At 48.0% G+C, this 11,324-nt stretch overlaps 1 pseudogene; it reads right to left on the minus strand.

Annotated features, from left to right (window-relative positions):
* Positions 1-873: 873 nt before the first annotated feature.
* On the minus strand, positions 874-974 carry LOC123797631 (U6 spliceosomal RNA; annotated as a pseudogene).
* Positions 975-11,324: the final 10,350 nt, after the last annotated feature.

Below are 11,324 nucleotides of genomic sequence, written 5' to 3' on the forward strand. Positions count from 1 at the left end.
GCCGCAAGGCAAAGGGGGGCTTTATTCCCTGTGCAGCGGGTCCGGTAGAGAATTGGTGAGTCCGTCAGGCGCGGTCTTCAGGTGTGACTTTAGTTAGGCCGGGATGAACTCAGCTGAGTTCCTTAAAGCTGGAACTTTCAAGAAGCCCAGCCATTCACCCCAGGACCTATCCTGGGGCTGAGCGGAGGGGTGGGTTGGGGGCTGGGGACGGACTCTGCACACAAGTTGCTTACAGTGTGATATCACACCTCTCTGAAGCCTTGTGACGGCTGGTGCATGCCGGGATACGGGAGAAAGTAGAGCCCAGGTGAAACACAACCTCTGAGTGCCCCGGAGGCCCAGGGGGAGTTGATTGTATATAATAACCGAATTATTCTTTGGCTGGGGAGGATTCAGAGAAGGCCTCCAGGAGGAGGAGTAGAACTCGAGGTAGAGCTGGAGGAACTGGGAGAAAGGCATTCCAGAGCCAGCAGAGCAGAGCTGCATGGGCCAGAGCGGTGCCTCGGGCGTCCCGAGAGCCAGCAGTCGTCTTGGCTAGCCGAAGGCCCAGGCGAGGGGGAGATGATTGGAAAGGTAGGTCACTGCCGAATCTAAGCCTAGACTGCGATGTTCATGATTTTGGATTTTTGGATCCTGAGCCTCAACTTCTTCACCCACAGAACGGGGTGGGGGGGTGGACAGTCACAATACCGTGCTCACAGGGGTGTCTCATTTGATGGTGGGTGGTTTTTGCCTAAAGCTCCTCAGCCCGTAAACAGAAGCGCCTGAACAAACCTTTACCTCTGGGCTTCCAACCCACGTCCACCTCCGTTGCTCCGGTGCATGTCTCCCTATGGTGCGTAAGGTACTCCTGTTGAGTGGGGTCTTTTTTAAAAAAATTAGGAATGCTTCACGAGTTTGTGTGTTCTCCTTGTGCAGGGGCCATGCTAATCTCTGTGTCATTCCAGTGTGAGTAGAGGTGCTGCCAAAGTGACTGCATCTCTCTGTGCTTTTTAATTTAAATTAGAGAGCATAAGTGGGGGGAGGGGCCGAGGGAGAAGCGGACTCCCCCCGCTGAGCAGGGAGCGCAATGCAGGACTCAATCCCAGGACTCCAGGATGACGACCTGAGCCGAAGGCAGATACTGAACCGACTGAGCCACCCCGGTCTCTCTTTCCGTGAATTTAGAAGTGCAACTACACGTAGGTAGGAGAAAGCACTGCCGTTCCCAGCGGAGCGTGATGGTCTCCCGACAGGAGGCGCCGTAGCCAGCCTGCCTGGCCGGCAATCCCATTGCTCCCACTCACTGGCGAGTCACAAAATGCTGCCTCAGTGTCCTTGCCTGTAAGAAGTGATGGTGGCACCTGCTTCGGCAGGTGGTTGGGAAGATTCCGTGAGCCACCATGTGCTCGCTCATGGTTGTCCACATTTTCCATAAGCCTGTCCCCAGCCCTGGGTGCCTTGCGCTGAGCGGAGAACGGCAGGGGCATCGGGGAGACTAGTGCAGATGTGGCTGGAGCAGCAGTACCCCCTCTCCGCACGGTGTTTGCCAACGGGAGGCTGTACGGCTTGGTGCCGGGCCCTACTGGCCATGGTGGACGGTGGCAGAAAGAGGGAGGAGAAGATGGGCCTTGACCCAGCTTTACACCCTCCTCCCAGGGAGTCAGGCCCGGAGGCTTGCATTTCTGGGACAGCCAGAGGAAAGGGACTGGAGGAGGCTGGTGGAAGTAGCAACACTCAGCTGTAGGCACGTGAAGCCTCAAAGGTAGACCTCGTGCTGCCTGGTAATAATCATGGGTGCGGAACAGCTGGTATTGTGCCGAGGCGATAACCGCCTAGTGACGCTGCCTTTGGAAACCCCTGAGCTCGCCACCTGCACCCCTCAGAATGGCGACACCGAGCTGGAGTGGTGTGGGTGGAGGCCAGGCAGTTTGCGCAGCTGTGGTAGGCAGGACGATGGCCCTGATCCCTAGGACCTGTGATAAAACCTTATGTGGCCAATCAACTGTGCTGATGTGATTAAGGACTTCGGGATGGGGAGACTAGCCTGGATTATCCAGATGGGCCCAATTAATCACGGTGCTCCTTAAAAGCAGAAAAACATTGCTAGCTGTGGTTCAGGGGAGAGGGAGGCGTGGCTAAGGAAGACGCGTGCCACTGGCTTTGAAAAAGGAGGAAGGGGGCTTTGAACCAGGAAATGTGGGCAGCTTCTAGAAACTGGGAAAAGCAAGGGAATGGTTTCTCCCCTAGAACTTCCAAAAAGGAACACCACCCTGCAGACACCTTGATTTTAGCTCAGAGAGACCCACATCCGATTTCTACCCTCCAGAGATGCAGGAAACTCACCTGGAACCAAGGAAGACAGGAAGGGGCACAGGGAGGTTTCAGAGAGTCTGAGTGTTTGGGCCCCGTCAAGGGTGAGGGAACTGTAATTGGAGTCAAAGGTCAAACCTAAGGTAATACATTTAAGGAAACGTGAGCCAAGTTTTGCTGGGCCGTGATGTGGAGTACGTGTGACACCCCACCCCCACCCCCAGAAAGAGGCTGTCCCTGAAGCCATCTCTCTTAACTACTGCTCAAGACTTCTGGTTAGTTCTCTCTCCTTTAGAATAATTCGGCATTTCTCAATGGGGCAAGGACAGGGGTAGTTTTTCCCTCAGGAAATATTTAGCAATGTCTGAAGAAAATTCTGCCTGTCACAACTGGGAGGGGGGATTGCTACAAGCATCTAGCAGCTAGAGCCAGGATGTTGCTAAACATCTTACAATGGGCAGGAACTTACTCCCCACCCCCCAGGACTGAGAATGATCCAGCCATAAATGTCGACAGTAGGAAGTCTGGAAGACCCAGAGGTAGACAAACTGGGAGGAATGGGTCCAAATCCACATGGCTGATGAGTGAGAGACAGCCCTGCTTCTCTGGCTCCTCGCTGAAAGGCAGCCACCCCTCAACCAGTTCCCCGAGTGCTCGAAGTCTGGTTGCTTCCTCTGCCCACACATAGGACTGACCCCAACTCAGGCATTTATGACCGGCCGTAACTGGGATGGCTTAAAAAAGGTGGTTTCTTTCTTTTTTTTTTCCCCCCTCAAAGATTTTACTTGAGAGAGTAAGAGAAAGAGAAAGTGTTTGAGCAGGGGGAGGGGCAGAGGGAGCGGGAGAAGCAGACCCCCCACTGAGCAGAGAGTCCAATTTGGGGCTTGATCCCAGGACTGGGGATCATGACCTGAGCTGAAAGCAGACACTTAACCCACGGAGCCACCCAAGAGTCACAAGAAGGTCGTTTCAATTCTGAGTCGCCTTCAATGGCACAGGGGTAGTGTCTCTGTAAAACACCATCTCCTCTCCTGGTCAGTGTATCTACTGTTTCTTGGAGGTGCCTGTCCCATTCCAGCCATGTCCCCTTGACCATGTCTTTCCAGACTGAGCAGAGAATTCCAGGGACTATTTCAGTGATCAGGAGATAGAGCTAACCTTAGGATAGCCTCTGACTCACCCTGAGATCTTCTCCCTCTATTTCCCCGTCATCCCCGCCCATCAAGGTAAACCAGGTGGTCACTGCCTACCTTGGTCTGGCGGAGGGGTTGAACCCAGGATTAAGGTGTACAGGCCCAGGCCACAGGTGCTGCAATAAGTAGGTTTTGAAAGAATTGTTTCATTTCTAGTTTGCAGGGAACTTGACACAATTTATATGGTATAAACAGAGGTCTCTCCACTGTACAAATGAGGAAACAAGGCTTTGAAAGACAATATGTCTCAAACATGGGGGACTGTGGTTCTGGGTGGTGAAACCCCTAGCTACCTGCCAGGACACGTCAGGACGGTCTTCACCAAATTCTTCCCTGGGCCAACAACTGGTGTTACCACATCTACAGTCAAAATGCATTAAACTCACACTTGGCTCCCACTTTGCTTCACCCCATTTCTCAGCATTGTGATAACCACAATTCGTGCCCCTCGCCTTCCCCATCCCAAACCCTGCCAGGTGAAAAACCAGCAAGGAGACCGAACATCCTCCCAACAGAGCAGTGTCCCACAGCACATACAGACAAGGGTGACGGGTGCTCACTGGTGAATGCAAACGGTGCTTCTCTCAGGTGGCAGATTTATGGGTAAATGCTAATTTCTTCTTAATGCCTCTCTGCAGTTTACAAAATGGGAATATTCATTTTATAATCAGGAAAAAAAAGTGTTGAAACCTGCGTTTCCTAAGAAATGATACAGGAAAGATGTGAGTCTAGAACCTCTGTCTTTTCAAAGTGAGCCAGGCTCTGTCATCTTTACTTTCCAGTAATGTTTGCCAAAAAGTTTGGAAAACTCACAGGTGCTTCCCAGTGTGCTGTGTCTTTGGAAAACGTAAGACAAAAAGGCAAAGTATTAGTGCCTGTCCCAGAAAGATGAGGGAGAGACGGTGGCAGGCTTCCTCCATAGTGGCTGACCCGAAGGGTCCAAGCAATATGGTGGCCACATGGGCAACTATTCTCACATTCAGAGAAATCTGCTTAATGACCATCTCACTAGAAGAGAAGCCTGTTCATTCTTTAAGATTTTATTTATTTGAGAGAGAGAGCACGAGTGGGGAGAGGGACAGAGGGAGGGAGAGGGAGAGTGAGAATCTCAAGCAGACTCCATGCTAAGTGCAGAGCCTGATGTGGGGCTCGAACTTACAACCCTAAGATCATGACCTGAGTTGAAACTAAGAGTTGGACATTCAACCAGCTGAGCCGCCCAGGCGCCACAGAAGCCTGTTACTGCTTAAAACTTCTTGGTCTTTAGATTTCCCTTGCCTCTTCAAGTTCTTCAAGATTATTTTTCCTAACTCAGCTCTGCTTTGAAACTATTATTTCTGCTTCAGATACTTCTGTTTCTTGTTGAGTTGGGACGGGGGGTAGACAGGGTCAGGAACATACATCATTCTAAATAGAACAAGGCCATTGGGTTCTGGAAAGGGCATTCAATTTAGGGGCAGTAGAAGCTTTCTTGCTCTTGACTATTTTGGCTCAAGGATTATAAACTTGTGCTTCTTAAATTAATGTTCCCGAGAATCAGTTTGGGCATTTGCTTTCATTTGACCTTGTATTCTTTAAGCACGTCTGGTCTCTTCCTCTTTAACTTGGCTCTGTGCACCTTTTTTTTCTTTTTTAAAGATTTTTGTTTACTTATTTGAGAGACGGAGATAGCGACAGAGATAGAGCACGAGCAGGGTGGAGAGGGAAAAGCATGCTCTCCGCTGAGCAGGGAGCCCAACATGGGGCTCGATCCCAGGACCATGAGATCATGACCCGAGCCGAAGGCAGACACTTCACCACTGAGCCACCCAGGTGCCCCAGCTCTGTGCACTTCTTAAGGTGTCTTCCTATTCCCAATCTTCTTTGGACTCTTCCATGCAATTTCTCAGGCTCTCCTGAGAAGAATTAGGAAGGCTGCTCCTGGATAGGATTAGGAAATCACTGAATTTGCCTTGCATGCTACCAAGGGTTTCCTGGGATCTTCTGCACCTTTCCTCCTGTATCCACCTTTGGAGCTTCACTGCCTTCCATTAATCTCCCCGAAGCTGCCCAGAGCCCACGCACCGCTCTAGACCTCCAGATTCCTGCCTGCACTGACGGCAGTCTTAGCCATTGGTCAGGGAGAAACAGAAGGTAACCGTGTGCTCCCCGATCTTGTGCCCAGAGCGGGCCTCACAAGTCAGTCAGTCCTGGCATGGTTCCCTACTGGGTTCAGACTCAGCACCAGAATCTGCCCCAACTAGCACTTCCAGCCACCACTACCAGTTGATCCAATCGGTTGTCATTGATTTGACATGAGCTGATTTGCCCTGGGATGGGGGAATTTCTGATCTAAACTACCCAGTTGAGAAAGGTCACAAGTACAGTCTTGGGTTTGTTTGTTTGGTTGGTTTTCAAGATTTCTGATTTCATTTTTTTCAATATTCTTTTTTTTTTTAAGATTTTATTTGAGAGAGCACAAGCAGGAAGGAGAAACAGAGGGAGAGGAAGAAGCCGACTCCCCACAGAGCAGGGAGCCTGATGTGGGGCTCCATCCCAGGACACTGGGATCATGACCTGAGCCCAAGGCAGACACTTAACTGAGGGTCCCAGGCACCCAAGATTTATGATTATAGAATCTTCTTTCTGGGAGCTCCTACTTACAGAGCTATCTTCTCCAGCCACCTGAGGGTTAACCGTTCTTTTAGACCCTTCCATGCAATAATGGTTTCCATTGATAGAGGGCGGGTTGCGGGCGGGGCTTCACATCTGTAGGATTTGTTGTCACAGCACCCCCTGCAGGTGGTCATCGTCCTCCCTGGTTTACAAGTAAGGCTCCAGGGGCTCCGTGAGATAACAAGTGCTAGGAAGGGTGGGGGTTCACAGCCCAGGCTGCTGTAACTCCAGAGTTCAGGGCCTTCCGGCTGTTTTCTGCTACTTTCTTCTCAAGTTCTGAGTTTGGGGGAAGCTTTATTCCTTCCTGTCTGGGGGTAATAAGATCCTGTCTTTCCTGGTCAGTTCCCAGGGATGCAATGGACTCCTGTTTAAGGTTTGCAAGTTGAGAGCCCCTAGGTCTATAGAAGCCCCAGTGTTACCACTTGCTCCCAGCAGTACCCGTCTCTACTACAATAGGCTTGAATTGGGGGTGTGCGGGCAAGGAGCTCCTCCTCTGACACCCTGATGGTAGAGAAGGTTACAGGCCTCCCCTCCTCAGCAAGGGTTACCAGGATGGGCACGCGTGGAATCAGCTATGTGTTTGGGCATTTACTATGTGTTGCGCTCTGAGCTCAAGTCCTGGTCCAATTCGTGGTGTTCGCACCACATCACGCAGCTGGCTCCCCGCGCATCACCTCCCATCGCAGTGCTCCGGTTAAGGAGATGAGGCAGAGGCCGTGCCTCACAGATGGGAATGAAGACAATCAGGGCAGGAGGGGGAACTTGGCTTCTGCTGTGTAGCTCAAGGGACTGGGAGTCATCAGGCCAGGGGACGGGATCTCTCGGCCCCTGTCCACATTCACCTGGGATTGTGGGTTCGGGCCTGCGAGCAACTAGCCGTCCGTTAGAGAAATCAGACCGCACGCAAGAACAGATTGGAGGGAGGTGGGAACGGGCATGTGGGTGCAGATTTCACACCGTTGGTGATTGCCGGCCCCAGGCCCTGCCAGCCGACGGCGGACGGCGAACCTTCCGAGGGCGCGGAGCAGTGTCCACCGGTACTCCTCACCCACCAAACAAACCAGAGCCGTTTTCTTCTTCGCTGTCAGGAGCCAGGGAAATAGCCAGACCAGGACAGACAACTTACATTCCGAGTTAAATCTGATTAAAAGCTGTTTGGGAGGCAGTGGCCTTGTATCTAGAGTGACCATTCACCCCAGTTCACCCAGTTTAACAGTGCCAGTTTCTGCTTGTCGTCTCAGTGTCATTAGAAAACACAGTCCTTTTTCCACTAAAAAATATTCTGATTCTGTCAGTAAATGGACTATGTGGTCACCTGGCTTATATAGCAGGTTTCAGCTTGCTCCTTTGGCGACAGAATGGGCTGGATAGATTGCCAGTGTTTGAGGAGAGGTGAACCTTGCACGGACTTCCATTTGGTGAGCAAGAAGCCGATGCCACTGATGACATTTCCGCCCCGTCCATCTTCCGTGGGCTGTGCGTGCGTGCCTGCATGTGCTTGCCCGTGCACACACGCGCCCAGTGTCTGGTGTCAGTCACCACTCTTTGAACAGTCCCACGCACTCTTGTGAATCTCAGTTCCATGGCCAAATGCCTATTGGAGTCCCAAGAAGAAGGTGCAGATGAGGAGACCTTGAGTGGATTTAATAGCGAGGCACCGCAGCTCGCATCCGGCAGGAGACGGGGGGAAGCAGGGCCGGGGGCCTCCAGATACAAGGTAGCCACAAATTGAACCGTTCACCTGTGAAATGGGGCCAGCTTGGCCTCTCTTCTACCCCTTCCCATCTGTCTTACCTGCACCGCTGCCCCAGACGACTCATCCCAGGATCCCTCTCCTGTTCTTCCAAAACAGGATATTCTATTTCCTCCAACAGCCAAGATAAACTGGCCAGATAAAAACGGGCCAGGACAGCTGGGATTCCTTGGCTGACTCTTGAGGACTTCACCGAGGCAAGAGTCAGAGCTCTGTTATCAAGATGGCATTTCATTTTGGGTCCACACCTTACTTCTTATCCTATCATGTGCAGCTTTGAAGGCCAATCAGAAGGATTTGGGAGTGCTCCTGTTTTCTTCTGAATGTGAAAAACAGCTCCCCCATAGCACTGACTACAAATAAAAGCAAAAACAATGGTGGGACAAGAGTGTCACCTAGCGGCGAAGGCATGCTTTCATTTCTTTCTTTCAATAAAGCTACTATCAAAAGGCCATAGAAGGCCCAGGGCTTACTAGGGAGTATTGATATTATTTTAATTGAATATAGTTGGCACACGATGTCACCTCAGTTTCAGGGGTACAACGTAGGTGATTTTGCAAGTCTGTATGTCACGCCGTGCTCACCACAAGAACAACTACCATCTGTCACCATACAATAGTATTAGAGAACCATTGTGTATCTTTCCCATGCTCTATGTTTTATCCCCATGACAGTCCATAACTGGACACCTGTATCTCACATTTCCTTTCACCCTTTGTGCTCATCCCCCTACCTCTTCTCCTCTGGCAACCGTCAGTTTATTCTCTGTGTTTCCAAGTTTGTTTCTGCTTTTTGTTTATAGATTTGTTTCGTTTTTTAGATTCCAAGTATGAGTGAAATCATAGGGTATTTGTTTGGCTCTGTTTGACTTATTTCACTTAGCAGAGTAACCTCCCATTCATCCGTGTTGTTTCACATGGCAAGATCCATTCTTTATTATGGCTGAGTAATATTGCATTGTGTGCGTGTGTGTGTGTGTGTGTACACCATTTCTTTATGCATTCATAAATCAAAGACACTTGGGTTGCTTCCGTGTCTTGGCTATTGTAAATAAGCCACAGTAAACACAGAGGTGCATGTATCTTTTTGAATTTGTGTTTTTGTTTTCCTTGGGTAAATACCCAGGGGTGGAATTACTGGATCATATATTTCTAGTTTTAATTTTCTGAGAAACTTCCATGCTGTGTTCCACAGCGGCTGCACCAATTTACATTCCCACCAACAGTGCACAAGGGTTCCTTTTTCTCCACATCCTCATCAACACTTGTCATTTCTTGTTTTTTTTTTTTTCTTTTTTTTTTTCTTTTTTTAAAATTCTAGCCATTCTGACAGGTGTGAGGTCATACCTCACAGTAGTTTTGATTTGCGTTTCCTTGATGATGAGTAATGTTGAGCATCTCTTCGTACGGCTGTCGGCCCTCTCTATGTCTTCTTTGCAAAAATGTCTGTTCAGGTCCTCTGCCCATTGTCTAATTGGGTTATTTGCTTTTTTTTGGTGTTGAGTTGTAGAAGTTCTTTATATATTTTGGGTAGGAACCTCTTCTCGGATACACCATTTGCATATCTCTTCTCCCACTCAGTGGGTTGCCTTTTTGTTTTGTCGATGGGTTCCTTTGCTATGCAAAAGCTTTTTAGTTTGATGTAGTTTCAAGAGTTTATTTTTGCTTTTGGTCCCCTTGCCTAAGGAGACCTATCCAGAAAAATGTTGCTAAGGCTGATATCCAAGAAATCACTGCCTGTTTTCTTCTAGGATTTTTATGGTTTCATGTCTCACACTGAGGTCTTTAATACATTTGAGTTTCTTTTTGTGTGTGCTGTGAGAAAGTGGTCAGGTGCATTCCTCTGCATGGAGCTGTCCAGTTTTCCCAGCACCGTTTATTGAAAAGACTGTCTCTTCCCCATTGTATATTCTTCCCTCCTTTCTCGTAGATTCGCTGACTGTGAAAGCATGGGTTTCTTTCTGGGCTGTCTTTTCTGTTCCGCTGGTCTATGTGTCTGCTTTTGTGCTGGTACAATATTGTTTTGATCACTACAGCTCTGTAGTGGGTCTTGAAATCTGGAGTTGTGAAACTTTCAGCTTTGTTCTTCTTTCTTAAGATCCCTTTGGCTATTTGGGGTCTTTTGTGGTTCCATATGAACTTTAGGACTATTTGCTTTGGTTCCGTGAAAAATGCTGTTGGGATTTTGATTGGGGTTGCATTGAATCTGTAGATTGCTTTGGGCGGTATGGACATTTTGACAATTCTTCCAATCCATTAGCATGGGATATCTTTCCATTTGTGTCACCTTCAGTTTCTTTCATCAGGGCTTTATGGTTTTCAGAGTACAGATCTTTTATCTCCTTGGTTAAGTTTATTCCTAGATATTTTATTCTTTTGGGTACAATTGTAAATGAAATTGTTTTCATAACTTCTACTTCTGCTACTTCATTAGTATATGAAAACACAACCAATTTCTGTGTATTTTTTGTATCCTGCAAGTTCACTGAATTCATTTATTCTAATAGCTTTGTGGTGGAGTCTATGTTTTCTGGGTATAATATCGTGTCATCTGCAAATAGTGACAGTTACACTTCTTCCTTGACAGTTTGAATGCCTCTTATTTCTTTTTCTTGTCTGATTACCATGGCTAGGACTTTCAGTGCTATGTTAGGTAAAAGTAGTGAGGGTGACTATCCTTGTCTTGTTCATGGTCTTAGAGGAAAAGCTCTCAGTTTTCACCATTGAGTATGATAGCTGTGAGTGTGCTATATGTGACCTTTATTATATTGAAATATGTTCCCTCTAAACCCACTTTGTTGAGAGCTTTTATCATGAACAGAAGTTGAATTTTGTCAAGTGCTTTTTCTGCAACTATTGAGATGATCATAGGATTTAATCCATGGTTTTGTTGCCGTGTTGTATCATGTCGGGTGCCTTTGTGAATATTCAGCCATCTCTGCATGCCCAGAATAAATCCCAGTTGATCATGGTGAATGATCTTTTTAATGTATTGTTGGATGTGGTTTGCTAATATTTTGCTGAAGATTTTTGCATCTATGTTCATCAGGGATATTGGCCTGTGGTTTTACTTTTTTTTAGTGTCTTAGTCTGGATTTGGTATCAGGGTAATGTTGGCTTCATAGAATGCATTTAGGAGCTTTCCTTCTTCTGATTTTCTTCCATCCTCCCCCACAATAGTTTGAGGAGAATAGATATTGACTCTCCTCTAAATGTTGTGTAAAATTCACCTATGGGTACATCTGATTCGGGACTTTTGTTTGTTGGAGCTTTGGATAACCAATTCAGTCTTGTTCCTAGAAATCAATCTTTTCAGAACTTTTATTTCTTCCTGATTTAGAATTTTTAGAAGTTGTATGTTTCTAGGAATCTATCCATTTCTTCTAGGTTGTCCAGTTTGTTGGCATATAATTTTTCAGGATAGTCTCTATA

The sequence above is a fragment of the Ursus americanus genome, chromosome 29, assembly GCF_024610735.1.
Source record: "Ursus americanus isolate L20-20 chromosome 29, mUrsAme1.1.p, whole genome shotgun sequence".
Lineage (NCBI taxonomy): Eukaryota > Metazoa > Chordata > Mammalia > Carnivora > Ursidae > Ursus > Ursus americanus.